This window comes from Nuphar pumila, chromosome 16 (assembly GCF_984573655.1).
Source record: "Nuphar pumila chromosome 16, dmNupPumi1.hap1.1, whole genome shotgun sequence".
NCBI lineage: Eukaryota > Viridiplantae > Streptophyta > Magnoliopsida > Nymphaeales > Nymphaeaceae > Nuphar > Nuphar pumila.
The window spans coordinates 71,112,106-71,138,882 of record NC_143264.1 but is presented as its reverse complement, the minus strand read 5'-3'; the positions used below and the strand labels follow the sequence as shown (position 1 = coordinate 71,138,882).

At 38.7% G+C, this 26,777-nt stretch overlaps 3 pseudogenes across 3 annotated transcripts in view; 2 read left to right on the top strand and 1 right to left on the bottom strand.

Annotated features, from left to right (window-relative positions):
- Positions 1-496: 496 nt before the first annotated feature.
- LOC149813501 (cell division cycle 20.2, cofactor of APC complex-like) lies at positions 497-2,341 on the top strand (annotated as a pseudogene). Its single transcript, XR_016428256.1, has 4 exons — positions 497-906; positions 1,030-1,297; positions 1,492-2,073; positions 2,182-2,341. The product of XR_016428256.1 is annotated as a cell division cycle 20.2, cofactor of APC complex-like (transcript).
- Positions 2,342-2,645: 304 nt separating this feature from the next.
- On the top strand, positions 2,646-5,043 carry LOC149813500 (cell division cycle 20.2, cofactor of APC complex-like; annotated as a pseudogene). The gene is made up of 4 exons (XR_016428255.1): positions 2,646-2,950; positions 3,030-3,295; positions 3,630-4,212; positions 4,330-5,043. The product of XR_016428255.1 is annotated as a cell division cycle 20.2, cofactor of APC complex-like (transcript).
- A 3,285-nt stretch (positions 5,044-8,328) lies between these two features.
- Positions 8,329-26,777, bottom strand: part of LOC149813499 (uncharacterized) — a 35,408-nt pseudogene continuing 16,959 nt past the window's right edge. The window contains exons 11-23 of the transcript XR_016428257.1: positions 18,239-18,424; positions 16,971-17,138; positions 15,338-15,458; positions 15,182-15,251; positions 14,862-14,949; positions 14,646-14,766; positions 12,691-12,892; positions 12,489-12,610; positions 11,848-12,003; positions 10,097-10,199; positions 9,115-9,288; positions 8,882-9,027; positions 8,329-8,804 (exon numbers count right to left, since the gene is read on the bottom strand). The product of XR_016428257.1 is annotated as an uncharacterized LOC149813499 (transcript). The remainder of the gene's footprint in view (positions 8,805-8,881; positions 9,028-9,114; positions 9,289-10,096; positions 10,200-11,847; positions 12,004-12,488; positions 12,611-12,690; positions 12,893-14,645; positions 14,767-14,861; positions 14,950-15,181; positions 15,252-15,337; positions 15,459-16,970; positions 17,139-18,238; positions 18,425-26,777) is intronic.

The following is a 26,777-nucleotide window of genomic DNA, read 5'->3' as shown; positions in this document are numbered from 1 at the left end:
GGTGGTGGTGGTCAGATGAGGGTGGTGGTGACGGAGTGAACCTCGCTGACGATCAAGCCGAAGAGTGCCCACAAGGAAGGCAAGATCGTCGCCGGATTAGCCTCTGTTCTCCTAGAGAAACCCTAAATCCCTAATCAAGTATTCAAAAGAAAAAAAAAAGGATCCAAAGGTAAATGGGTAAAAGGGTTGGCCGGCGGATCGGGTTCGGGTAAACGGGTTGACCCACCCACCTAACCCGTTTATTAAACGGGTCAGACGGGTTGGCAGGTTGGCATACCCCTAACACGAACCCGACCCGTTTAATAAACGGGTTAGGCGGGTCAACCCGTTTACCACACGAACCCGTTTAAGCCGAACCCGCCTAAGAAGGGGGTTGGCTGGTCGTGTCAGAAATTGCCACCCCTATCTTCTAGTATGTTGTTTTTCACAAAAAAAAATTGGTAGTTTTCCTTGGTTCATTGTCCTCTCATTGCATCATGGCTTCCCGACTCCCGAGTGTTGATAAATCTGTGTCTATTTTCTTTCGCCGATTTTTCTTTCTTTTTTTCCTTTTCCTTTTGAAGATTGTTTGCTTCACTAATTTAAGATTCTCGACTCTGAAATACTTTTGTGCTTTTCTATGTTCAATATGACAGGTTTATTCCAAATAGAGGAGCCATGGACCTTGACTTTGCTGGGTATTTGATGGTGGATTCAAAGCGGGAGAAACCATCAGAGACACTGTCTCCATCTCAAGAAGCATATCGTAAACGCCTTGCAGAAGTGTGTCTGAAGAACCGAACCAGGATCCTTGCTTTCAGAAGCAAATCTTCGGAACCTGTGGAGAATGCTCTTCAGGAAGTGTGTCGTGATAGCTCATCTCCGCACTGCTCCGGAACCACCAAGCCTCGAAGATATATATCTCAGGTGAGTCCTTGTGGTTCAGTAACACTTTTCACTGATAGACAATTCTTGGTTGATGGAATTGCAGTTTGTTTTGTGCTTCTAGCATTGTTCTTCTTATGTGGTAGTGATAATTTCCTTTCTCAGTCTGCAGAGAGAACTCTGGATGTACCTGAGCTTCAGGATGACTACTATTTGAATTTGCTTGATTGGAGCAGCAGTAACGTTTCGGCTATTGGTCTTGGATACTGTCTTTCTCTGGGATGCATCTGATGGGACCGCTTCTGAGCTGATGTCCGTAGATGAGGACAATGGCCCAATTACAAGCATCAGTTGGGCTCCTGACGGCAGGCACATTGCAGTTGGCTTGCACAGTTCAGCAGTTCAGTTGTGGAACGCATTAGCAACTAAGCAGGTTTGCCTCTGGCTTTGATGCCTCATTCCTGTTCTTAATATGGTGTTGTGCTTGTATGCAATGGTCAGTATAAATTTGCACGCCTCAGGAGTCTTTTTTCTGCTCAAATATGCTATAGCCCAAGATAGTTTTGATAAATTAGGCTTAAATATTTCGTTCTTTTTAGTATACTAAAAATCTCATATTCTTTGTAGTTGAGAACTCTGAGAGAGGGTCATCAATCAAGAGTTGGTATTCTTGCTTGGAATTCTCATATTCTGACAACTGGAGGAAGAGATGGCTTGATATTTAACAATGACGTACGACTTCTGTCTCATATAGTAGGAGAATACAGAGGACATCAGCAAGAGGTTTGTGTGCTGAAATGGTCAAGCTCAGGCCAGCAATTAGCTAGTGGAGGAAATGACAACCTTCCGTACATCTGGGATCGGGCAATGGCGGCAAATCCATATTGCTAGAACTCAGTGGCTGCACAGGCTTGAAGATCATAGAGCTGCAGTAAAAGCATTGGCTTGGTGCCCTTTTCACGGAAATCTGCTAGCATCCGGTGGTGGTGGAGATCGCTGTATCAAGTTCTGGAATACCCATACTGGGTCCTGCCTGAATTCGGTTGATACTGGTTCGCAAGTTTGTGCACTTTTATGGAGTAAAACTGAACGGGAGCTTCTTATTCACATGGGCCTTCTCAGAACCAGTTGACGTTATGGAAATATCCATCTATGGTTAAGATGGCAGAACTAACAGGGCATACTTCAAGAGTTCTGTTTATGGCTCAGGTATAGAATCCATCCTTCCATGAAAAATACAAGTATTGAAATGATTATAGGCCTTACGAAATGCAAATAATATATGACTCATGATGCACACTATTTCTTAATTTTCAGAGTCCAGATGGGTGCACAGTAGCCTCAACTTCTGGTGGGGATGAAACTATGAGATTCTGGAACGTATTTGGGAATCCTGAAGTGAACAAGAAACCTGTCAGCCAGCCACCTGGACCATTTGCGAACATCAATAGCATAAGGTGATGGGTATGAATTTTTTCCTGCAAACCAACTCATGTTGTTGATTTGCAAGTGGTAAGTTTCAGTTTTGTCCTTGACCTTTCAGGTAAAGCTTTTCCTTATTTTCATTCTCGTAATATTCCATGAATTTTAATATTGGTATCATCTAGTATGTTGTTTTTCACAAGAAGATTTCTGTGGTTTTCCTTGGTTCATTTTGTTTTCCATTGTTTATTGACTTCCTTAATATTGAAAAATCTGGTCTAATTTCCTTTTTCTTTCACTTTCTTATTCTTTTCATTTTCAGAAGTATTAGCTCCATCAAATTGAGAGTCTGGACTATGAAAATACTGTGTTTTTCTATGTTCAGTATGACAGGTTTATTCCGAAGAGAGGAGCCATGGACCTTGACATTGCTGGATATTTGATGGTGGATTCAAAGAGGGAGAAACCATCAGAGACACTGTCTCCATCCCAAGAAGCATATCGTAAACGCCTTGCAGAATTGTGTCTGAAGAACCAAACCAGGATCCTTGCTTTCAGAATCCAACCTCCCGAACTGACGGAGAGTGTTCTGCAGGAAGTATGTTGTGATAGCTCATCTCCGCACCGATCTAAACCCATCAAGCCTCACAGATACATCCCTCAGGTGTGTGTCCTTCCCTGGTTCAACAACGTATTTCACGGAGATAATTCTTGGTTGATTGATTTGCAGTTTGATTGCGCAGATTGCAGAGAGAATTCTGGATGCACCTGAGCTTCATGATGACTACTACAATCTCCTTGACTGGAGCAGCAGTAACGTTTTGGCTATTGCTCTTGGCCACTCTGTCTTTCTCTGGATGCGTCAGATGGGACCGCTTCTGAGCTGATGTCTGTAGATGAGGAGAATGGCCCAGTTACAAGCATCAGTTGGGCTCCTGATGGTAGGCATATTGCAATTGGTTTGAACAGTTCAGCTCTTCATTTGTGGGACGTGCCAGTGAGTAAGCAGGTTTGCCTCGTGGCCCTATTCCTGTTCTCAATATGGTGCTGTGTTTATATGCAATGGCTGGTTCAAGGTTTCAACTTTCAAGCCTCAGAAGTCTTTTTTCTGCTCAAATAGTCATTCAGATTTCAGGATTGATTTGATCTCAAATTTTTGATAAATAGTGTTTCATTTGCAACCAATTTGGCTTGATTGATTGATTGATTGTGACATTACCAAGTAAAGTTTTTGGCTTAGGATTTAGAATTCAGATGCAGTAGCCCAAGAAAGTTTTTGATGAATTAGTTGCATTCTTTTTAGCGTACTGAAAATATCATTTTCTTTTTCATGATGCCTGCAGTTGAGCACTCTGCGAGGGGATCATCAATCAAGAGTTGGTTCTCTTGCTTGGAACTCTGATATTCTGACAACTGGAGAAAGAGATGGTTTGATTTTTAACAATGATGTACGTGTCCGATCTCATATACTAGAAGAATACAGAGGGCACCAGCAGGAGGTTTGTGGGATGAAATGGTTAAGCTCAGGCCAGCAATTAGCCAGTGGAGGAAATGACAACCTTCTGCACATCTGGGATCGGGCAATGGCAGCAAACCCAGTTGCTAGAACTCAGTGGCTATACAGACTTGAAGATCACAGGGCTGCAGTAAAAGCATTGGCTTGGTGCCCATTCCAGTGCAATCTGCTAGCATCAGGGTGGTGGTGGAGGTCGCTGTATTAAGTTCTGGAACACACACATTGGGTACTGCCTGAACTCGGCGGATACTGGTTCTCAACTATGTGCACTTTTATGGAGTAAAACTGAAAAGGAGCCTCTTGGTTCACATGGGTTTTCTCAGAAGCCGTTGACATTATGGAAATGTCCATCTATGGTTAAGATGGCAGAACTAACAGGGCATACTTCAAGGGATCTGTTCATTGCTCAGGTATGGTATCTTTCCATCATAAAAGAACACAAGTGGGGAAAAGGTCGGACTCACGAAAATGTAAGCAATATATATGACTCATGATGTGTTTTGTAACTTGTTTCTTAAAATTTTCAGAGTCCAGATGGTTGCACAGTAGCATCAGCTGCTGGAGGGGATGAAACTTTGAGATTTTGGAATGCATTTGGGAATCCTGAAGTGAACAAGAAGCCTGTCAGCAAATCAATTGGACCATTTGCAAACCTCAACAGCATAAGGTGATGGGTATGAATTCGGTGATGCGGACCAATTCCTCTTGTTAATTTGCAGGATCGTAAGTTTCAGACTTGTTGTTGGCCTTCCAGGTAATGTTTTTCCTTGTTTATGTCATGTTTTATTTTTGTGGAAACATCATAGCCAATTTTATCTTTTGTTAGCAGGATTTGTTCTCCTGGAAATTGAGTAGCTTTTCCATGTAACTATGGTACTTATTTACCTCCAGGATTGAAAATATCAGTCATTTTCTGATCATAACTTTTATGGTCTTTGATGGTATTTAACATCATTGTCATCCTTGAAAATATGAACTTTACAGAGTGTGAACCAACCTGTCTCTTTGAAATGCAGAATGGTGTCTTTTTTTTTTTGAAAGGCAAGCTGGGGTTGGCAGACCCCTACCAGTTGTACAACGATACCATTGGGATTTGAACTTGCAATGTCCCAACACAAGGTGACGTGCACTAGCTGCTCCTACCAGAATGGTGTCTTTTAATGGGCCTGGAATCTCTGTTTCAAGAAATTATGATTTCCATGCCCTTGGGACGAGTACTAGAAAGCACCTAGCTTTCAACTTCTGCGACTGCTTTCTAAGAATGGAGCTTCTAAGTATGTCTAGAAGCTTCTTGCAACCATGATATGGGCACATCAAAGCTTTATGCGTCCATGCATATGTTGATATTGGTGGTGCTGGGTACTCATAAATACCATACTGCATATTATGGATTATATCTTTTCATTATATAAATACATATAGCATTAGACTTCTCTACATCTTTAAACCTCAATGAATTCCTTTGTTTACAGTCTCAAAATCTCTCGTTTATGCAGGCTCATGCCATTACACGCATGTCATTTTATGCCCCCACTTTTTCCATTTTTCTAAAACTCCTGTTCCTGTTTGGTACTAGTTGTACAAGCATTATATTACATAAGTATATCTATGTCCATGCGACATGGCATATACTGAATTTCTCACAACATTATTATGAGATATACAAAAAGAGAAATAAAGAAAAAGTTAATAATTTAGTAATGTTTTCAAGAAAATTCTAATTTACGTGGATGTTTGAATCTGAAATCCTTTGTTTTCATGAAATGATCTAGCATGAGGCCTATGCCAGGTTGCACCATCGAATGAGAGATCTGAGGTATTCAAACATCTCGTAAGTGTTTCTATAATATACTTGATATTATTATTCCTAACAATTTTTTAAACTTAGACATACAAAATCACTGTTTTATGCTAGATATTGATGGCGGTTATTACCACTATTAAAAGTCTTCTTGGCTTATATGCTCTTGAGGTTGCTCTGGCAATTCTTGGACTGTTTTGTGTTTGATATTGATGGCAGTTGTTTGCAAAATATTGCGATCTGCATTTCATACTTACTCCACAATATATTTGCAGAAACACCAAGTATAAAATGCCGCTTTTGCTTTTCAGCAGTTTGAAAATTATTTTTGTAGATTCTCGAAAAAAAAATATTTTTGCAACCCAGCTTCTAAGAGGGAGATGAGTTGACATGTTGGAGCCAGTGGTATCTGAGATTTTGGTTAGAGTTGGTTTTCTTTCAAGGCTTATTTATCAGCAGCTTTTTAGGCGTCGTATGTTTCATTCCCATGTAAAGGAAAAGCTTTACATGGGAATAAGCACAGATTTCTAAAAAATCCTGCCATCTCAGTGGTGGGAAAAACTAGGGCCCGCTTGTGCCAGCATGTTATTTTCCCACCATGATGATTTGATGTTTGTTTTAGTCATGGTGGGAAAGGTTTACATCAAGGTTGTCAGTTCAGCACTTTCCCATGTAAGTTGCATGAAACAAACAAGGCCTTGAAAGTTTTGGCTCAATATGACAATGGGTCATGATGGTTTACCAAAATGCAGTCTCAAGAAACAGCACTGGGTCTTAAAGAGATGGTTGACATTTCGGAAGCATTTCATCAAGGTGAATCAGTTGTACTGTATTGGATCAGAAACAGTTGTGCCTTACTCGATTTGTTGAGTTGGAGGTGAGTGGGCATAGTGGTGCTACTAGTTCTTATTCACTTGCTGTTGGAATGTGACGCTTTTTTTGGATTTATAACCTGAAGAAACCGCACCCAGGATGAAGACCTGGTTGCGCTGGCTCAGCCTGCCATACATACGGTAGTCCTGCCAGCGGTGTAAAACTCCGAGGCTAGGACCCCTGCCCCCATGGCCTATGCTGGGCATTGGCTTGTGCTGAGAGGAGAGATGGCCATGGGAATCGAACTTTGACCGGTGGTCTAGTGGCCAGGGCCCCACCCCACTACGCCAACCCCCCTTGGGGCTGTTGGAACGTGGTGCTTGCTTATTTTAGTTAGAGAGAAGGAAGTAAGCTTTTTCTTATGGTGGCACCCATTATCATTGGTGACCTGTGGATATTGCCATTGTGTGGTGAACCACTTGAATTTTTTTGTCTTGTTACGATCATTTTTCTTCATTCGTTGTTCAAATATGTTTCAAGTTGTCATTCAAGCAACTTAATGAATGTCTCAATTTTTAATATACCCACTTAATAAGAGTTCCTAGTTTCATTAATCTGATTTATGCCAAACTTGGATCAAATACACTTAACCCTCTGCTATGTTGTGAACCATGTAAATCTCTTTTATTAGTTCTCGTACAGATGGTCATATCATCATTATGATATCTCAATTGGTTGGCAACCGTTTGGACTTGCATGAAATATATTTTGCAAAAGAGTTGACCTTTATGAATTAACGTGGACTCCTTAGAAATTTTAATTTTGGATCTAGGTCATGAAACCATTTTCTTTTGTTTCTTTTTTATTCCAATAAACAAGCTAGGGAACAGTCCCAAGATAAGCTCCTTTTTTCAATTCATCTGTTAGTCTTAATCCAGACAGAGAAATACTTGATGGGTAAATAATATGCTTTGATCAAGTGAATATTTCTGGGGATGAGGATATATAACATAGATGAGGCCATTTATTAAAATGACACTTAGCATCTACTTCAGGTCAGGGAATCATTACTCTGACTAGTCTAACCACCTCTGTTGATGGAGGATGAAATCATAGAAATCTCATTATGGATTCTTAAAGTTTAGGCAAGATCAAGGTTCTATGTATATTCGAGTATGAGGAAGGGGAAAAGTCGGACTCCTCTCCCTCATGTGCATCACCTTCCTAAGGGCACGTTTGGGAGCAAGAAAAATCCTCATAGGAAAAGAAAATTTTGCCTATGAAAAGTTGACATGATAACTTTTCTAAATGAAAAAATTTCACTTGTTGTGTAGCATGAGAAAAACGGAATAGAAAATATGAGAAAAAGAGAGAGATGGTTGATCAACCCTCAGAGAGAGAGAGAGAGAGAAACCTGAAGATGGTGGTGGGTAGGAGGAAAATGAAGATGGAGAAAGCTCGTGGCAGCATGCGATGAGATGTGTTGTCGGTGAATGGTTGCCTTAATCAAAAAGAATTTTTGATAAGAAAAATTCCTTTCAAAAATGTTCTTTTGTTTGAAATAGTTGAAAAAGTTGTCATTTTTTCTTTTCTACTTGCATTTTTCTCGCTTCCAAATGTGCCCTAAGTGTAGTTAAATACTTCGAGAGGCCATTTGTTTCACTCCGAGATGTGGGATATGGGAAATGGCCCATTTTTGTACAAAAATGTGCCTTATCAATGATAAGCGAAGCAAACGGTCTTTGTGGTGGACCCTACATTTTGGTAGGGAACTGTCTATTTCCTATGAAAGCACCATCGCTTTTCCTGCATGAGTGTTCAATGCCCGAGCTCTTTCTTATGAAAGGATACTCCCCTCTCTCCCCCCTTCCCTTAGTACATTGTTCAAGACAAAACAAATACCAGTCAGCAATAAGATATAAACCATAATGTGATTATAAGCTCAGCTCTCCATCTCTTAAGGCTTCAATAGTAGATTCATGTAGGACCAGAATTACGGTTTAGTACCAAGATTCACTTTTTGAATGTCCTGGAATTAAATACAAAACAGACTGTTTAGATATCAATAGATCAATCTGAAGAAGAATGACTTGCATTCTTTTTACATGGTGCCTAAAAATGTGGGAACTGTCCAGAGGTTTCATAAAGCTTTCTTAGTCATTCTTGAGATTCAAACTACCTTTCCTCTCCATATTAGAGGGATATTACCACATATTCATGAGAGATCTCAAGAGGAACATTCTTTGAGACCGGCCTTTCTGCAGAACAAAGCTCCATGCTACAGGTACCTACCTGTCCACCAATGAATCAAGCATGTATGCACTTGACCTATATCAAATCTATTAACCAGACCCAAACCGGCACATCGTTCTACCAACATCCATTCCCCTGTTGAAATTGCGAAAAGATTTCCAAGCAGAAGACAACAAAGTTGATGAGTGGCGTGGGAAACATAATAGACTTACCATTTGGACGACCATCTCCCTCTAAAGATTGATCACCAGATTCTGGCCACAATTCACACTTACAGCCATTCACAGAAGTGAACGCAACGTAAACTTCTGCTGGGTGCAAAAGAGTGAACATTGGATGTACACGCAGACAAACCACCCTAATGTCAAAAAGAAACCTTTTAGCAATTTGTTCTTACAGTTTAAAGTAACCACATTATGATGAACAGAAGACCAACTTATCATACCTTGAGAAACCTCCAGAACCGGGACCAAGATTCCGGGCTATAATTCCAGAGTTAATTTGGAAAACCTCTGGTTTATCCTTTGGAAGTGAAATGAACCGCTGAAGAACCAATCCGCCACCAATATCGCCTTTTAAACTGACAGCTTCTTCCTCCCCTGACCGCTCAGGATTCCTCCTGTTTGGAATTGTACTAAAATCAATCAGATTCACCTAAAAAGGTATACCCGTAAAAGCTGCCTCATCAATGGACAGTTGACAAATACCATGCAAAAAATATCAAGGAAGTAGATGCTTTTACACATGAAGCAAACTAGGATTCAGAGTTCAGACAGAACCAGGTCTGTTTACAAATAGACTCAGAGGAAGGAGTCAACATGGACAACGAGGAAGAGAGTCAAACAGCAGAAGCTCGTAAGCAGGTCATCAGAACTTTAAACCAGTCTCAACAGTGTTGTTCTCGGCAGTTTCTTGCAGAGGGTTTTTCTTGGAGTTTTTTTTTTCAAAAAATGGTTTTTACTTTGTCTTGGACTTTGAAAAAGGGTACCCCATCTTCGGAATTGTAACCTTCCAATAGCAACTAAGCTACTGATACATTAAAAAATATAAAGAATAATAAAAGAAATAAGAAATAAAAGTTTTGTATTGTTTTTTCTTGCTAAAATATAAAAGAAACAAGCAGAAAAGTTCTTAAAATGCAAAAAAAAAAAAACATAGGCTATATATATATATAAAGGTTTTCAATAACCTTGCAAAAATATCATGATAATATTGCAGTATATATTTATTCATGATATTTTCCCGATAATTTCACGATTTTTTCAAAATATTGGTGATATCAGTGACTATGCTTTAAACATGGTCAACAATCTTAGACACACTAACATTCTGTAAAAATTAGTTGCAACTGGGCCATACACAACAAAAGGTGAAAATGCATATTTCTCGAATGATGAATAAGAGAGGAAGGCAAGCTGAAAACTCACTCAATTACAGAATATTCCTCTGAACAGCCAGCGGACCGATATTCAACTCCACTATATTCTTCATATCCATCAATTTTAACGCTGCTTTGAAGCCATTGTACCCCTGTAGCAAAAAAATATTTATCAGAAGCTAAACAGGAGCTGTGAGTTTCGGAAGGTCTGCAACATTACCTATGCTTAGAGTAAAATGTAGCGTGATAATGATAAAAGCTTTTTGAGGCAAAGCAAGGCAGTATGGTGCAAGCTCGAGGCACTTTGCACATTTGAAAACTTGGATATCTCAAGTAAAATTATGAATTAAATTATGACGAACCATTAGGTAAAATAACAAATTAAACTGGAAACATTAATAACATAAAAAACAAAAGAAAAAAGAACTAGAAGTAAAAACAAAAAAACAAAGAAATGTAATTGCAGAACTTGACCACATAACATAATCGTAATAGCATTTAGCTATTCAATAAAAAAATCTATTGCCCTGCTTAGTCACTTTAAATCAGTTGGGATAATTATACAAAAACTATCTCTGCAGATACCAAGCGGCTGTTGACAAAATCAGCATACATTTCATCGTAAGTAAAATCTATAGATGATGAATGCTTGAACTTTTCTTCTCCTTTTCCTCTCAGATTTAACCCCTCACTAAGCTGCAGAACAAGCCAAGTTGCTTGAGTTCAACTAGTGATCAGCATGGCTAAAGCTTGACTAGTGCTCATTTACTTATTAAATGAGACGAGCTGGAGCTGAGACGTAAGCTCAAATAATTACACAAAAAAGCTTGGGGTCAAAGTCGAGTTCAAACATAGGTTTGGGCTGGAGAAATCTCGTTGAAGATCATTCATAGCAAGCACATGTAGATGTCTATTTTGTTGTGCACATGATAGAAAGTGCTCTATGGCTTTTGAAAACTGAGTTCACTGGTTCATATCTGCTCTGTTCTTTCAATTAATAATTGAAAATACAATAATTTTTTACTATAAGCTTGGCTTGAGGTTAACCTAGCCAAGCTTGAGCCTGGCCAAACTTGGCTGAGCCATGCTTGAATATTAGTATTCAAGCTCAGTGTCCATGTGCTAGCCAGGCTCAGATAGGCTCGTGTGCAGCCCTACTCTCCACCCTCAACTTAAAATGCTTTTGAAAAATATGAAGAAAAGCTCAAACATAGAGAAAGAGAAACTCTATCAAATAATTACAATTGGGTATCAACAAGTTGTATATGTGTCAGGCGCCTCCTACCCAACCAAATTCGAATGCTTTGATGTGTGCATAAAATTCAGACCTGAACATTGTTCAGGTTGACCCGAACCTGGCTCAAATAATATTTTGGTAACATTTGAGCTTTGTCTTTTGTTGGATATCACACCTGATGATTCGACCTGAATTTCAGATGTAATTTTTTGTAAAAATGAATATTTTCAACAACCATATTGTCAGGTTTGGATTCTCATTTTCCAGTCCTGACGTAACCCGAAGCAGGACCCTGCTTCATGGTCTGGGCAGGTCTGTGTGAACCTTAATGGGACAAATGTATGACCCATTAGCAACCCTAACCCTAATCCCTGTAAAATTTTTGCTATCATGTCAGTTGGACCAAAAATTCTTGTTTTCTTTTTTCCTGTTTATGAAAAAATATACCTAGATGATTTATCTCATGCATCAAGTGTGCATCAGGAATGGATGGATAGATGAACTGTAACAGCAGGAACATGCTATATAGTATATTCAGCAATCGATAGACATATGAACCATACCAGAAGGAGCATGCAACATAGAGACTATTCTACCCCCAACCCAGGGCACTATTTTAAGAACCCAATCAGTGCCCTTCAATTCAACAGGAGTCATCAAAAGCTTCACTCCTTTGCGTGGAGCAAGCTCTTCTGCATCTGGGATTCGTTTGGCGCATTCTGCATCAGGAGCACAGTCAAAAGTGGAATCCAAATCCATTAATTAGCCTATAATCTAAGACTTGAGAAACTGTAACAGGCATGAATAAAGGAACTTGTGAAACATCTTTTCAAGTTTTTAAAGCAACTCGCCTAGCTAGTAGACCATGAGAACTACCATATGTTGGTATCAACAGAAACACTTAAAAGATCGTAGTTCAAAACCACTGGCACAGTTGAATGCAAAATTGTGCATAGAAGCAATGCAACCCAAGAATACAAAATCCAAAATAAAATGGTGGATAAGATCATTTTAAAAAATGAAAAAAAGAAGTAAAACATCAGCAATTTTACAATTAAGCACATTTGATCAAATCTTGAAATATCAGTTTTGAGAAAAAAAAACTTAAAGGCCAGAAGGATAAATTTCATAACGTTACAAAGCTGAAGCTCTGGACGAAGCATATTATAAAGATATTTAAGATGGTATGGAAGTACATGTATACCCATAGCTGCTCTATACTGATTTTTACTTTCAGCTATTAACTTGGACATCTCAGATACTGAAGGCATGACAATTTGCAATTCCTCTCCATCAATGCCAACAGCATCAACCATCAAGGAACAACTGGATCATTAGTTTTTGTTTTGAGATAAATAACATTAGTTTCATATAATTCCCATAAATTTACTGCATTTGTGAATAACAGAACTACCTTTGCTCCAAAATCCAATAACAAATGCACATGCAAAGCACGTCTTGGCCTTCTCCAGGATCCTTCGCTTCTGGATACTTTGATTGTAACGACTGAAGATTTAAGCTCAGCCTCATAATAGGATAAAAGATATTCACCCTCGTAGAAATCATATCCATCGCCAGCATCTTCAAACAGAAAACCTTTTGCTTTTCCTGTGGTGAAAATACAGTTCCAAACAAATTATATGAAGGTAGAGTGGTCACAAACAGATAACCCGTCTCACCCCTTACCACTCGACCACTAGATGTAAACAAATATGGACGATCTTACATAGAAAACCTATTTCATAAATAGATGAAAATTATTGTTTGATTACATCTTTAAGCACTCCACGAGTTATATGGTCAGAGAAGCGGCTATTGTAAAAGAAGCCTGCAAGAGTATCACACAAGGATGTACGATATTTTTCCAAAGTCCTGTTACAACCTCTCTATCAATCCAAAAAGTGTCACATGAAGTTGTGCATGTGGCATCACTGTTGGTTGATTGATCCTAAATTCATGCTTGGAAATGGTATTACTAGTTTACTGCTCTTTTTGTTATCCTAACAGGATAATGACAATCTCAGTTGATGGCAAGCTGAGTTGTGTACAAAAATAATGTTTTTCCAGAAAATGTACTCGGAAATTTTCATTAGTTCCCAAAGTGGCAAAAATATTTGAGTAGATATTATTGGATGGTTAATGGTAACTATGCTTCAAACACATGGCAGCAATCCAACGGTTAACTATTTTTCCTACATAACCATATCATTACTCCTCTTGAGAGAGAGAGAGAGAGAGACCTACAGAACTTGCATGTCAACAGTCTCTAAAACTGCCGCTGAAGATAAAGGAAATTTGTTGGATCAGGGTTAGTTTGGGTAGGATAAGGTCACCTTTATCAAAATTTTGCATATCCATTTGACTCCGACAGTTTGATTTGACTGGTTGAAATAAAAATCTGCTCAATCAACGAACATCCAACTTATGTAGGATTTCTCTTGTCAATCAGATTCACCCACAACATATCCAGCAGGCCGATTTGATACAATTTTTTCCAAGTCCAATCTAAATTGGTTTCTATCATGAACTCCAGTGTTGAACAGAACTTTCTATATGAGGCCTTTCTCCAAGATTAGGACAAACATAATCTTTTGCATTCCAGATATTTTGGCAAGACATCAAGAATTTCGAACCCCAGTGCCCAACATTTGGCCTCCAAGGGAGGGATGAATCCCGATGGCACATTTTTCCTAATGAAAGAAAACGTGCCTCCTACCTTGTGCCATACTTAGGAACACTTAAATTGCCAACCTATTCTCAAAGCATGACTCTTTAATGGGCTCATTGTCATTAATTTCTTTGGCAGAATAGACCCATAAACCAGCATAAAGTTCAAGGCCATGAATGCTAAAATCAATCTTATCATTCCACTGCTATCTCCATAATCAGTATAAATGACAATAAGAAATTAAGTCAAAATCCTGCTCCTGACTGCTTTTATGTGAAAGTATTATGTACTTTCTTGGATCCTTATGGATGCAACATAAAGCAGTGATACTTAGAAGCAATGTAAATGACCAAACAAACGTCGAATAAAAAATGATGCACCTGAAGAATTTATGCAAAAAGATTCCCTATTTTCTGAAGTCCTTATGAATGAAATTTAAAGCAGTGATACTCGGAAAGAGTGCTACCCATTTGTGTACTTAAACAAGAAGAAAGACCATCAAACAAATGAAGTCTACTGTCTGAGCATCTTTCTATGATAAAGTTCATAATTCAGAAGAGAACAGAATTAGGTTCCTCTTTTTCTTCCCAAAGGAGAGAGAGAGAGAGAATCAAAACTTTCAAAGAGAAATCAATAAGCAGGAGTGGAAATGGATGTAATTTAAATTTGTCAAAGAAATAATCTCAAGTTTACCAAGTTCATCTAATGCTATAATGAGGATCAAATCATCCGATAACTTTTCTTCCCCCACATACTGAATGGGACGACCTACAGGAATAATTGATCCACCTTGCAGATACAGTAGAGGCAACTCCTACATTGTTCAGGCAAGCCCACAAAGATACATTACAATCATCAATAGTTAAAGCCTTAGAGGCAAATTCATTCCAGACAACTAGAAATACTTACAGGATGTGAATCTCCAAAATCAAATCGCAACCAAATTCCCTTTGGCAAGACATACTGTAATTCATTTGATCCTTTGTCTGGCAGAGTGCTGAATGTATACCAAGAAAGGTAAACATAGACTTTATTTGTCTAAATTCATAACGAAACAGGGATCATTCATGATACAATTTAAGCTAAAACATGGTTACGTGCAAAACAAACATTCAGGCCATAAAAGTAACTTGCAATGTGCTCTGAGAGCTTCCTGAAAGACTAGTATACAACCAGATATGATGCAATAGGCAGTATCTCATTTTCTGAAAATGATCAGAAGGGAATACCTAGTGCATACTAATATAGATCCCAAAAGGAATTCATTTTCGACTTTCCTCAAACTCTGATCCTTAGAATCTGCAACAAAAAAAGCACTCCATTTCTATCCACATTGTTTGTGAGCATCAAGTGCCAAAAAGACTTTCTGAAGTAATTAAGTATACCTGCAAAAGAAATTGGAGCAGCGACAGGATCACCTGTTATGTGAGCCCTATAAAAAAGAGTATAAATGTATGGTAGAAGCTGGTAGCGCCTCAACAGTGCCAAGCGACACACTTCTTCACACTAGAAGAGAAGACAATAAGTTAGTATTCTATAGGAAACATAGTAAGCTTATCTCATTGAAAGAAGAAAAATAGAAACAAAACAAAAACAAGAAATGAGGAGAGAGAAGGGATAAATAGAAAACCTATAATAACAAACAATCAGAAAGGTTATCCCAACAAGGCAACAGCAAGACAAACACATAATGAAAATTTGAAGTAGACAATAAATAAAATAAAATGCAATGAATTAAAATAAATGTCATGAGAGATGGCCTATGCTATAGTTATCTGAGATTGCTCAGCACCTGTGTTGTAAAAGTTGCGATGTATCGAACAGTACATTATGGCAACTTTTACAGCAAAAGACATGATACACAATAAACGAAACAAAAAAGAAACTCCAAAATGGACTACAAAAATGTTTTATAAAAGCTTTACAATTTTATAATTAACATAAAAAACTACCTTTTATTTTTTTTAAACAGAAAAATTCCGAAAATATGAAAATGTGCCGTGGTGTATGTTGTTTGCTGATGATATTGTTTTGATTGATGAGTCTAGAGCTGGGGTTAATGCTAAGTTAGAATTATGGAGACAAACATTGGAAGCAAGAGGTTTTAAGCTGAGTAAGAGTAAGACAAAATATATGGATTGTCGGTTTAGTAAGCAACGAAGTAGTGATGAGAGTGTAGTGAAGCTTGGTGAGCAAGAAATACCACTGGATGATTATTTCAAATATTTGGGATCTATCATTCAAAAGTATGGAGAAATTAATGGAGATGTAAATCATAGGATAAAGGTTGGGTGGATGAAATGGAAAAGTGCCACTGGAGTGTTGTGCGATCATAGAATGTCATTGCGGTTGAAGGGAAAAATTTATAGGACGACTATTAGGCCCGCTTTACTATATGGTACGGAATGTTGGGCTGCCAAGAGACATCATATTCAAAAAATGAGTGTAGCTGAAATGCATATGCTTAGATGGATGTGTGGAAATACAATAAAAGATAAGATTCAGAACGAGGAGATACGTAAGAAGGTAGGCGTTGCACCCATTGAAAATAAGATGAGAGAGAATCGTTTATGGTGGTTTGGACATATTCGGCGAAGGCCTAATGATGCTCCAGTTAGAAGGATGGAGAAATGGAAAAATATATTAGTTAAAAGAAGTTGGGGTAGGCCTAGGAACACTTGGATAGAGATGATAGGAAAGGATATGAATGCTTTGAACCTCACCGAGGACATGGCATTGGATAAAAATGATTGGAGGAGAAGGATTCATGTGGAAGACCCAGAATGATTTTCTTTTTTGGTTCATATCGCCGACCCCAATTGTTTTGGGATGAAGGCGTAGTTGTTATTGTTGTATGTTTTTTTGTTTGTTTAACAAGTCCCAAATTTAGTAAATTGGTCATTTAAGAGCATTCATGTCAAGTCTAAATAACATCCTTGTGCCATTCCTAATGTATAGAAAATTTAAAAATAAATGCAGAACAATCATATATGCACTAGTATATCAGCGTAACAAAACCTCTACGCCAAAAGCCCATGGTTCATGATCAATTGATCCAGCCTCTGAATGTCCACGACAGAATGGAAGCATAGCACCCACTCCCATCCATCTACCAAAAAGCTTTGGTGTTGCATTCCCACCAAAACCACCAATATCTGGTCCTGATAATGGTTGTCCACTAAGCCCCTAAACAAGAGAGCAAACATATTTATTTTATATGTACGGCTGAGACAACACCACAGGCAATGGCTTAAACCAAAATTTTGAGAATAAATAGCCATCATAAGATATTTCACCATTAAAAACCACTACTAAGTGGAAGCCAAGAGACGTTTTCAAGTATCAAATGATTAATATGAACTGTCACCCTTTTAGCTAACTGTCAAATATTTCTTTTAATGATTTCTTCAGTCCGGTCTAGACATGAGAGAGAGAGAGAGATGCAATGTTAGTATGCATGCCAACTGATAACTGTGTAGGTTATGATACCCTAACGTAAGTAAACAACTGTCTATTCCTGTACATGTATGTAATATGATCTTCTGCTGTCTGATGCCCTACCAATTTCTTGCCAATCATGTCAAAATGGTGCCAATCAAAGCAGTATGTTGAACATAACAAATAACTCTGAAAATATAATATATATCTATATATACATACATATAGATAGATAGATAGAGAGAGAGAGAGAGGGGGTGGGCACTTCAAACCATGGTTGCCAGTTGAGGAAGCGGGAGCGGGAAGCGATACGGGAAGCGGGAGCGGGAAGCGAGGCACTTTCAAAATTTTAGGAAGCGGGGAAGCGTGGGACCACTTAGGACCGATTCGGGAAGTGTCTCGGAAGCGACCTAGGAAGCGTCTCGGAAGCGACCCAGGAAGCGTCTCGGAAGCGAGGGGAAAGCGAAAAAAATAAAAATAAAAAATACAAAATACAAAAAAATTGAAAAAAACAGGGAAAGCGAGGGGGAAGCGCGCTTCCCATTAAAGGGAAGCACGTCCCCCATTAAAGGGAAGCGCGCTTCCCAAAAAAGGGGGACGCTTCCCCCCACGCTTCGGAAGCACGACGTTTCGCGCTTCCGAAGCGCGCTTCCCCTTTTAGCTAGGCGCTTCCGGTAACCCTGCTTCAAACTACAAAGAATATAGGGCATGCATGAGAGGGGTCATGTGGCCCCTAATTGAAAACCAGCATATGATCTATGTAAACTGATAATTCAAAACACCTGATAAAATTATGGCACAACATTCAACATGGTATCCTAAATAGTTCAATGGGAATGTTTGCTTACCAATGAAAGCACCATTGGTATACTCATTTGTAAGTGTTCCCAAGTCGAGAGATTGTCTCCAGTCCATGTTGCAGCATACCTTTGGCTGTCGATATAACCAGCTCTTGTGAGAACGAAAGGGCGTTTCTTTTCTGTAGCCAATTTTATTCCTTCATGCGTAGACCTTGCCATCAGCATCCCATAAACCTAAATGAAAGATGAAAAAAAATATGTATTTATACTACAATGTATAACCAATGGGCCTCAGTGCAACATAATGATGTTAAATTATGTATATACAAATATATATATATATACATATACTTATATATATATATATATACATACGTATATATATAAGTATATATATACATATATGTATATATATACATATTTCTTTTTTGTTTTTTTCTCCAAATACCCAATAGGGGTATTTTGGTAAATCCCCATGTAAACTCTTCCATTTTCCTTTTCTCTCCCTTTTGTACTTTTTCTTTTTTCTTTTTTTTTCTTTTGCTTTTTGTAAGACCACAAGGGGCCCACTCATCTTGTCGTTGGGGCCCCAACGGTCATATTTATGACCGTTGGGGCTCCCAACGACTAGAGGGGAGCCCCCTTGTGGTCCCTTCTTCTTGGCCTCCTCCTCTATAAATAGAGGAGGCTTTCTCTTGTATGGTATTGGGTTTTTTACCCTCTTCTTTCTTTCTTCAATAATATCCAACTTATGACTTTAAGTCATTTTTTCTTTAGTTGGTTTTTTTGTATACACTTTTAGTGTTTGTGTTCTTGGCTCTTAAGATCACTCTTAAAGAGTGGTTTGCGTTATCGGTGCTTCCGCCCCTCTTCATTACATGGTATCAGAGCAAGGTTGGTGATCGGGCTTCTCTTTTTTGTCATCTTGGGACGTGTGCCTCTCAAGCTTTTGAAGAAAGAAAGACTATTCTGCACCTATGGAACGTGATTCTAAAGTTGAGCTTTCTTTTAAGCTCAATGGATCCAATTACCTTATGTGGGCCTCCGCTATGGAAAATCATCTAAGAGGTAAGAAACTTTGGGGTTTTGTTATGGGAACTACTCCCGAACCCTCTCTTGTTCTCACTAAAATTGAAAATGGGGTTGAAAAAGCTTTAGATGGCGATGAGCACATCAAAGCTATCAATGACTGTTAGTTTGTGTTAGTTTGGATCATGGATCCGACCCGATCCACCTCGAGATACAGCGGTGGCATGTTTGTAATTAGTTCTTATTACCTGTGTAAAGTTATGTCCTGTATTGTACCACTTATAAATATTAAGTAAAAGGGAAAACCCTATTGCCGCCGACTACTCTTCTCTTTCTTTACCTCATCTCTAACACCTGCAGGCTGATATTTCTGACATGGTATCAGAGCACAGGCGCGGAAATCGATCATCTGGAAGGCCTATAAAGACCAGTGCGTGAAAGGACGTAGGCTTTCTCTATCCCTTTTTCCTTAAAATCTATTTCTGATCTTCTGATCTTTTCTCTGTTTTTTTTTAAATCAGATTTCTCCAGTTTTCCTTTTAATCTGATTTCACGCATCATCCCAGTTTCACGTATCCCTATTTCTCTGTTTCTTTTCCTTAATCAGATTTCTCCAGTTTCTCCTTTTTCCTAATCTGATTTCACGCATCCCAGTTTTGCGCATCCTTATTTCTATTTCGATTCCTTTTCTTTTCCAATTCTTTTTCTGGCTCACACGTTACGCAGCATTGCTATTTCTTTGTGCACACAGCATTGCTATTTCTCTGTGCACACAGCATTGCTATTCCTGGTTCACACGTTACACAGCATTGCAAAAAAAAAAATTGAATGTGTGTGTGAAGATTATTTTCTGGGTTACACGTCACTATATTTCTGTACAAATGTGTTGCTGATATCATTTTCAGCACACAGTATTGTTGTTCTTCTTCTCTTAATACACTGTTAAATACAGTTTGTTCTCTCATTCTTCATAAAATCTATGGATTCCAAATTGAACCCTAGTTTTCTTACTCACCTCATGACCCACAAGTTATCACATGATAACTATTTGCTTTGGAAACGCCAAATTGTGCCTTTTATTTGCAGTCATGGTCTTTATGGGCATCTAGATGGGCGATCACCCGCCCCACCTACACATATCATGCAGGAAATAACAGGTGAAGATGGGAAGGTGAGTCAACTTCGAAGCACCAATCCAGCTTATGACATATGGGTACAACGGGATCAGACATTAGTTGCTTACATAACCTCCACACTTTCTGATCGTGTTTTACAAACTATCTCTGATGACCAATCCGCTGTCGAGTTATGGAATGGACTAGCTCATTCTTTTTCTCAGGTTTCCGAATCTCGGGCTTTGCAACTCAAGTGGAAATTCCAATCCATGCGAAAAGAAAACAAATCCATTACAGAGTTCATGGGGATGTCAGAGTGATTACAGATCAGTTAGCTGCCATTGGAAGTCCTGTATCAGATAAGGATATGGTACAACAGGTATTAGGTAGTCTTGGACCTGAATATCGCATGTTTTGCACGGCACTTCAGGTTGTCTCAGTCCTTCCATGTTTTGATGATCTTCAATCTAAGCTTTTGCAATATAAGGTCAGTTTAAATCAGGAACACGCGTCAGAGGATGCTCATCCTGTGATGATGACACATACGCCTATTCAAACAGGAATTTCATTTACTCCCCCTCGCCACAATGGAACACCTATGAACAAAGGAGGATTACTGCCTACACCAGGTGGAGGAGGTATTGGTTCAAGCTGTGTACCACGAGGAGGACGTGTTCCTACTTGTTTTCTATGCAACAAACGGGGACATGTTAAAGCAAACTGTTGGTACAATCCTCAGAACCGGAACAAATCAGGGAGGCCAGATAGTAGGCCAGGGCAGAAGGCAACTCATCAGTTTGCCCGTACTCCTCAGGGACAGGTTCTTCCACAGGACGTACAAAATATCCTTATGACTACTTTCAATCAGATGAATTTGCGCCAAAATGAGGAAGGTATATGGTATATTGATTCAGGGGCAGCAGCACACGTTACTTCTGATGCAGGTAAATTTTCTCACTTGACTCCTTACACTGGAAATGGCACTATAGTCATAGGAGATGGATCTCACCACCCCATCTCTCACACTGGAAATGTCTCCCTTTCTTTGCCTGAATCTCAATTACCCTTGTCAAATGTCTTACTCACACCTGCTATTCAAAAGAATATTCTATCTGTGTCTAAATTAGTTGATGAAACAAATTCTTCCGTTGAATTTACTCCTTCTTCTGTTTATCTTAAGGATCTTCACACCAAGAAGACGCTCGCTAAAGGTGAACGGCGCGGGAACATGTACGTCTTTGAAGAATCTCATGTGCCTTTGAAGACGTCGTCTTCCGTAGCCGTGGCTTCTTCAGCTCCTTCCTTTCCAACATTTTTTAGTCGATCCACAGATCATAGTTCTTCATCTAGAGTCTTGAAACTTAATAAGCCAAACTTATGGCATCTTCGTTTGGGTCATTGTAGTCAAGTTTTTCTTGACAAGTTGTCTGCTAAAGGTCTAATACCAGCAGTCAGTTTAGAGTCAAAATGTCCAAGTTGTCATTTATGCAAAAGTCATGTACTTCCTTTTCATAGTATCAATAAAAGAGCAACAAAGCCTTTTGAGATTATATGCTCAGATGTTTGGGGTCCTGCGCCCACTGCCTCTCTTTCTGGATCTAGATACTATGTACTCTTTCTTGATTCTTACATTCGTTTTAGTTGGATTTACTTCATGAAAAACAAACATGAAGTTTTCAAGTTGTTCAAACAGTTTCATGCACTACTCCAAAACCAATTCAATACCAATGTTGTATATTTCCAGTGTGATGGGGGGGAGAATACATATCCCATGATTTTAGTGAATATTTGAAGGAGCATGGCATTACACGTAACATTTCTTGCCCTCATACCCCTCAACAAAATGGAGTTGCTGAGAGAAAGCACAGGCATATTGTTGAAACAGCCTTGAGCATGATGCATACTGTGGGCATTTCTTTTTCCCTTTGGACTGAGGCTTTCCACACAACTGTTTACGTTATCAACAGGTTGCCCATGACCATCCTTGAAGATAATTCTCCGTATTTTGTTCTTTATAATTGTCATCCATCATATGAAGAACTACATCCTTTTGGTTGTGTATGTTATGTTCATATTGATCATTCATTGAGGAATAAGTTTCAAGACAGAGCTGTACAGTGCAAGTTTCTTGGGTATGCAGATGACTATAAGGGATACAGGTGTTATGATCCTCATACAGGCAAAATTCGGGTATCCAGAAATGTTGTTTTTTATGATGAAAATTTTGACACTCTGGGTTCATCTTCCACAGATACACAGGACAGTTATGATCCTTGGCTCAGTGACTCACTTTTATATGACTCGTTGCCTCATGAGGATTCATCTTTATTGACAGACAATGAACCCTATACTTTTGATGTGGAACCACATATGGAAGACATTCCTCCTACAACAACATCCTCACGTTTTTCTGGTCTTGTTTATTCTCGTAGAACTCACCCAGTCAATGCTGAGACTCCTCTACGACATTCCACTCAGGTTAGACATCCTATAGAGTTATAACAATTTCTCTTTGGATTTTCAAACATTTCTAACCAGAGTGTCCAAAGAAACAGAACCTTCCTCTTTCCATGATGCTGTAAATTCTCGTGCCTGGGTAGAGGCGATGAATGAGGAAATGGAAGCATTGCATGAATGCAACACATGGGAAATTGTGCCAAGGCCAGATAACAAGAATGTTGTAGGATCCAAATGGGTGTACAAGATCAAGCACAAACCCGATGGCAGTGTTGAGCGCTATAAGGCTCGTCTAGTTGCACGAGGCTTCACACAACAATATGGGCAGGACTACGATGAAACGTTCAGCCCAGTAGTAAAACTGGGCACAGTCAGGATTGTCATTGTGTTGGCATTACAACATGGATGGTCACTCAGTCAACTTGATGTTAAAAATGTTTTTCTGCATGGTGAACTAAAGGAAGAAGTTTACATGGAGCAGCCACCTGGATATAGCATGCATGATTCATCAAATTGGGTATGTAAACTTCGACGCTCTCTTTATGGATTAAAAGTTAAAACAAGCTTCTCGATCTTGGTTTGAAAGTTTTTCCACAGAGATCCAGCGTCATGGGTTCAATAAAAGTGTTCTAGACCATTCATTGTTCATCTTCAAAAGTGGTTCAGCTATTGTTTGGGTGCTTATATATGTTGATGATATCATTATTACCGGGAGTGATGAGGATCACATATCTTGGGTTAAGTCTATGCTGATGGCTAAATTCAAGATGAAAGACTTGGGTTCCTTGAGATATGTTTTGGGTGTGGAAGTTGATAGTCGACATGAGACTATTACATTGAACCAACATAAGTACACTATTGATATTCTACTCGCTACAGGGATGGAGAATTGTAAACCAATTAGCACACCTTGTCTTCTAAATCATAAGTTAAGTGTTAAAGAAGGCACTACTTATCATGATCCAACTTTGTATCGTCGAGTTGTAGGGATGTTACAATACTTAACATTCACTAGGCCTGACATAGCATACTCTGTCAATCAGGCCTCTCAGTTTATGCATGCTCCTACAGATGCACATATGGAAGCGGTAAAAAGAATCCTTCGGTATTTAAAGGGTACAATTGGAGATGGTTTGATGTATAACAAAGACACAGCTTATACATCAGGACATCGACTATTCACCTACACAGATGCGGACTGGGTTGGTGATCCTGATGAGCGCAGATCAGTTTCAGGGTATTGCATCCTTATCGGCAATAATGTTGTAACATGGAGTAGCAAGAAGCAAAAGGCAGTGGCGCGATCTAGTACTGAAGCCGAGTATCGTGCAATGGCAGCAGGAACAGCCGATGTTACGTGGGTGAGACATCTACTGCAAGAATTACAAGAACCAATCTCGTCCTCTATGCTTCTTTGTGATAATCAGAGTGCTATTAATATTGCCTTCAATCCCATTCTTCATTGTCGCACGAAGCATATCGAAATCGATCAACACTTTGTTAGACAAAAGGTGGAAGAAAAAGAAATTGAACCTGCATATGTTAGGTCAGATATGCAAGTGGTTGACATTTTTACCAAGGGATTATCCACTCATCAGTTTTGGGCACTCAAAGACAAGTTGAGCATGATCAAAGACCATACTCAACTTGAGGGAGGCTATTAGTTTGTGTTAGTTTGGATTATGGATCCGACCCGATCCACCTCGAGATACAGCGGTGGCATGTTTGTAATTAGTTCTTATTACCTGTGTAAAGTTATGTCTTGTATTGTACCACTTATAAATATTAAGTAAAAGGGAAAACCCTATTGCCGCCGACTACTCTTCTCTCTCTTCTCTTTCTTTACCTCATCTCTAACACCTGCAGGCTGATATTTCTGACAATGACCATCAATCCAAAGTTGAGGATTGGGAAAGTAACCATGCCAAAATTTTGGCATGGTTTATGAACAATGTGGACCTCAAAAATTGTGCAAACATTGCAAAATTTAGAAGAGCCAATGAGGCATGGTTCTTTCTTAAGGGTATGTATACCCAAAAGGATCTTGCTAGACAATTTTTTTGTCAAGAAAAAATCTGTTCCACTAGACAAGCTGATATGAGTGTCCGTGACTACTTTAGCTCTTTAACCCCTCTTTGGGATGAGCTTGTTCTTCTTGAGCGCAAATGGGTGGCTCCGGAAGATATTGAGTTAAGAAGAAAACAAATTGAAAAGGAGCATTTTTTCCAATTTCTCCATGGTCTTCGACCGGAATTTGAACAAGTTAGGGCATCCCTTCTCCATAGAAGTAAAAAGCCTTACCCATTGAAGACGCCTTTGCCGAGGTATGCCAAGAAGAAACTCGACTTGGCCTAAGTATTAAGAGTAATGATGTTTTGGCCGTTACTAGGCCCAGATCAAATGTAAAAGCATATAGACCTCCCCACTTTAACAAAAATAATGGATATAGAAAGGGAGTGATTTGTCACTATTGTAATGAACCGGGACACATTAAACCGGTTTGCCCAAAGCTTAAGGGGAAAGTGGCTGCGGTTGGAGAAAATTCTCCAAAGAAGGAAGAAGAAAGTGTCAAAGAGGGAGATATCAAAGAAACTCTTAATCATATCTCCGAAGTTCTCCAACATCTTCTCAAGACTTCTTCATCTTCAATATCCGAAGCCGTCATCGCCTATTCTTCATCACCTCCAGGTATGTGGATACTTGACTCCGGTGCTTCTTTTCATATGACATCTCATAAAAACTCTCTTTCTAATGTTTTTTTCGAACCCATATCTTCTTATGTTTCAACGGCAGATGGGACATCTTTAAAAATTGAAAGTATGAGAACACTTGATTTTAAAACTTCTCAAACCTTTTTCGTTCCTAAAGTAAGGGTCGTTCCAAAAATTAATCTAAATCTTTTTTCCGTTTCCCAAATCACCGATCATGGATGCCAAGTTTCTTTCTCACCTAAAGATTGCACCGTGCAGGATCTCCAGTCAGGGAAGCTGATTGGGCAAGGCCATAGAAGGGGTGATCTTTATTTTATGGACTTTTTTACTCTTCCACCAAAGTCATTTTGCAATCTTATAAAGGACAAAAGTATTGGAATTTGGCATGAGAGACTTGGTCATCCAAATTTTGTAAAGATGTCTCTTTTTTCTTTTTTGAACAATACTTGAAGACAAACATATGACTTGTAAAGATTGCATTTTTGGGAAATCTAAAGTTATTCCATTTCCTCAAAGAAGTTATTTCACCACTCGGCCTTTTGAACTTGTTCATTCCGATGTATGGGGACCTTCCCCTATTTTATCCAAAGGAGGATTTTCGTACTATGTGGTCTTTATTGATGACTTCACTCGATTTACATGGATTTACTTCTTAAGTCGTAAATCCGAAGTTTTCTCTTTCTTTAAAGAATTCCATGCAATGGTTAAAAATCAAATTTTAGGAAATCTATCAATTCTTAGATCCGATTCGGGAGGGGAATACATGTCCAATGAATTTCAAATCTATTTGAAAGAAAATAGAATTTGCCATTAACGTTCTTGCTGAAACACTCCGCAACAAAATGGTCTTGCGGAAAGAAAGCAGACACATAATAGAAACCACAAGAACTTTATTAATCTCAAAAAATATTCCAAAATCCTTTTGGGCCGAAGCGGTTCTAACCTCAACATATCTTATCAATAGAACCCCTTCATCTTCCTTGAAAAATCTTTTTCCATTTGAGAAACTTTACAATATGTCTCCCGATTATAAAAGACTAAGAATTTTCGGATGTAAATGCTTTGTTTTAACTCACAAAAATGATAAACTTTCTTCTAGAGCAATTGAATGTATTTTTTTAGGATATGGCGAAAAACAAAAAGGTTATCGATGTTTTGACATATTCAAAAACAAACTTTATATTTTAAAAGATGTCACATTCTTAGAAGAAGAAAATGGTTTTTCGCATAAACCAAATGAAAATATTGATTATTCTTTTTTATTTGACTTGTTAC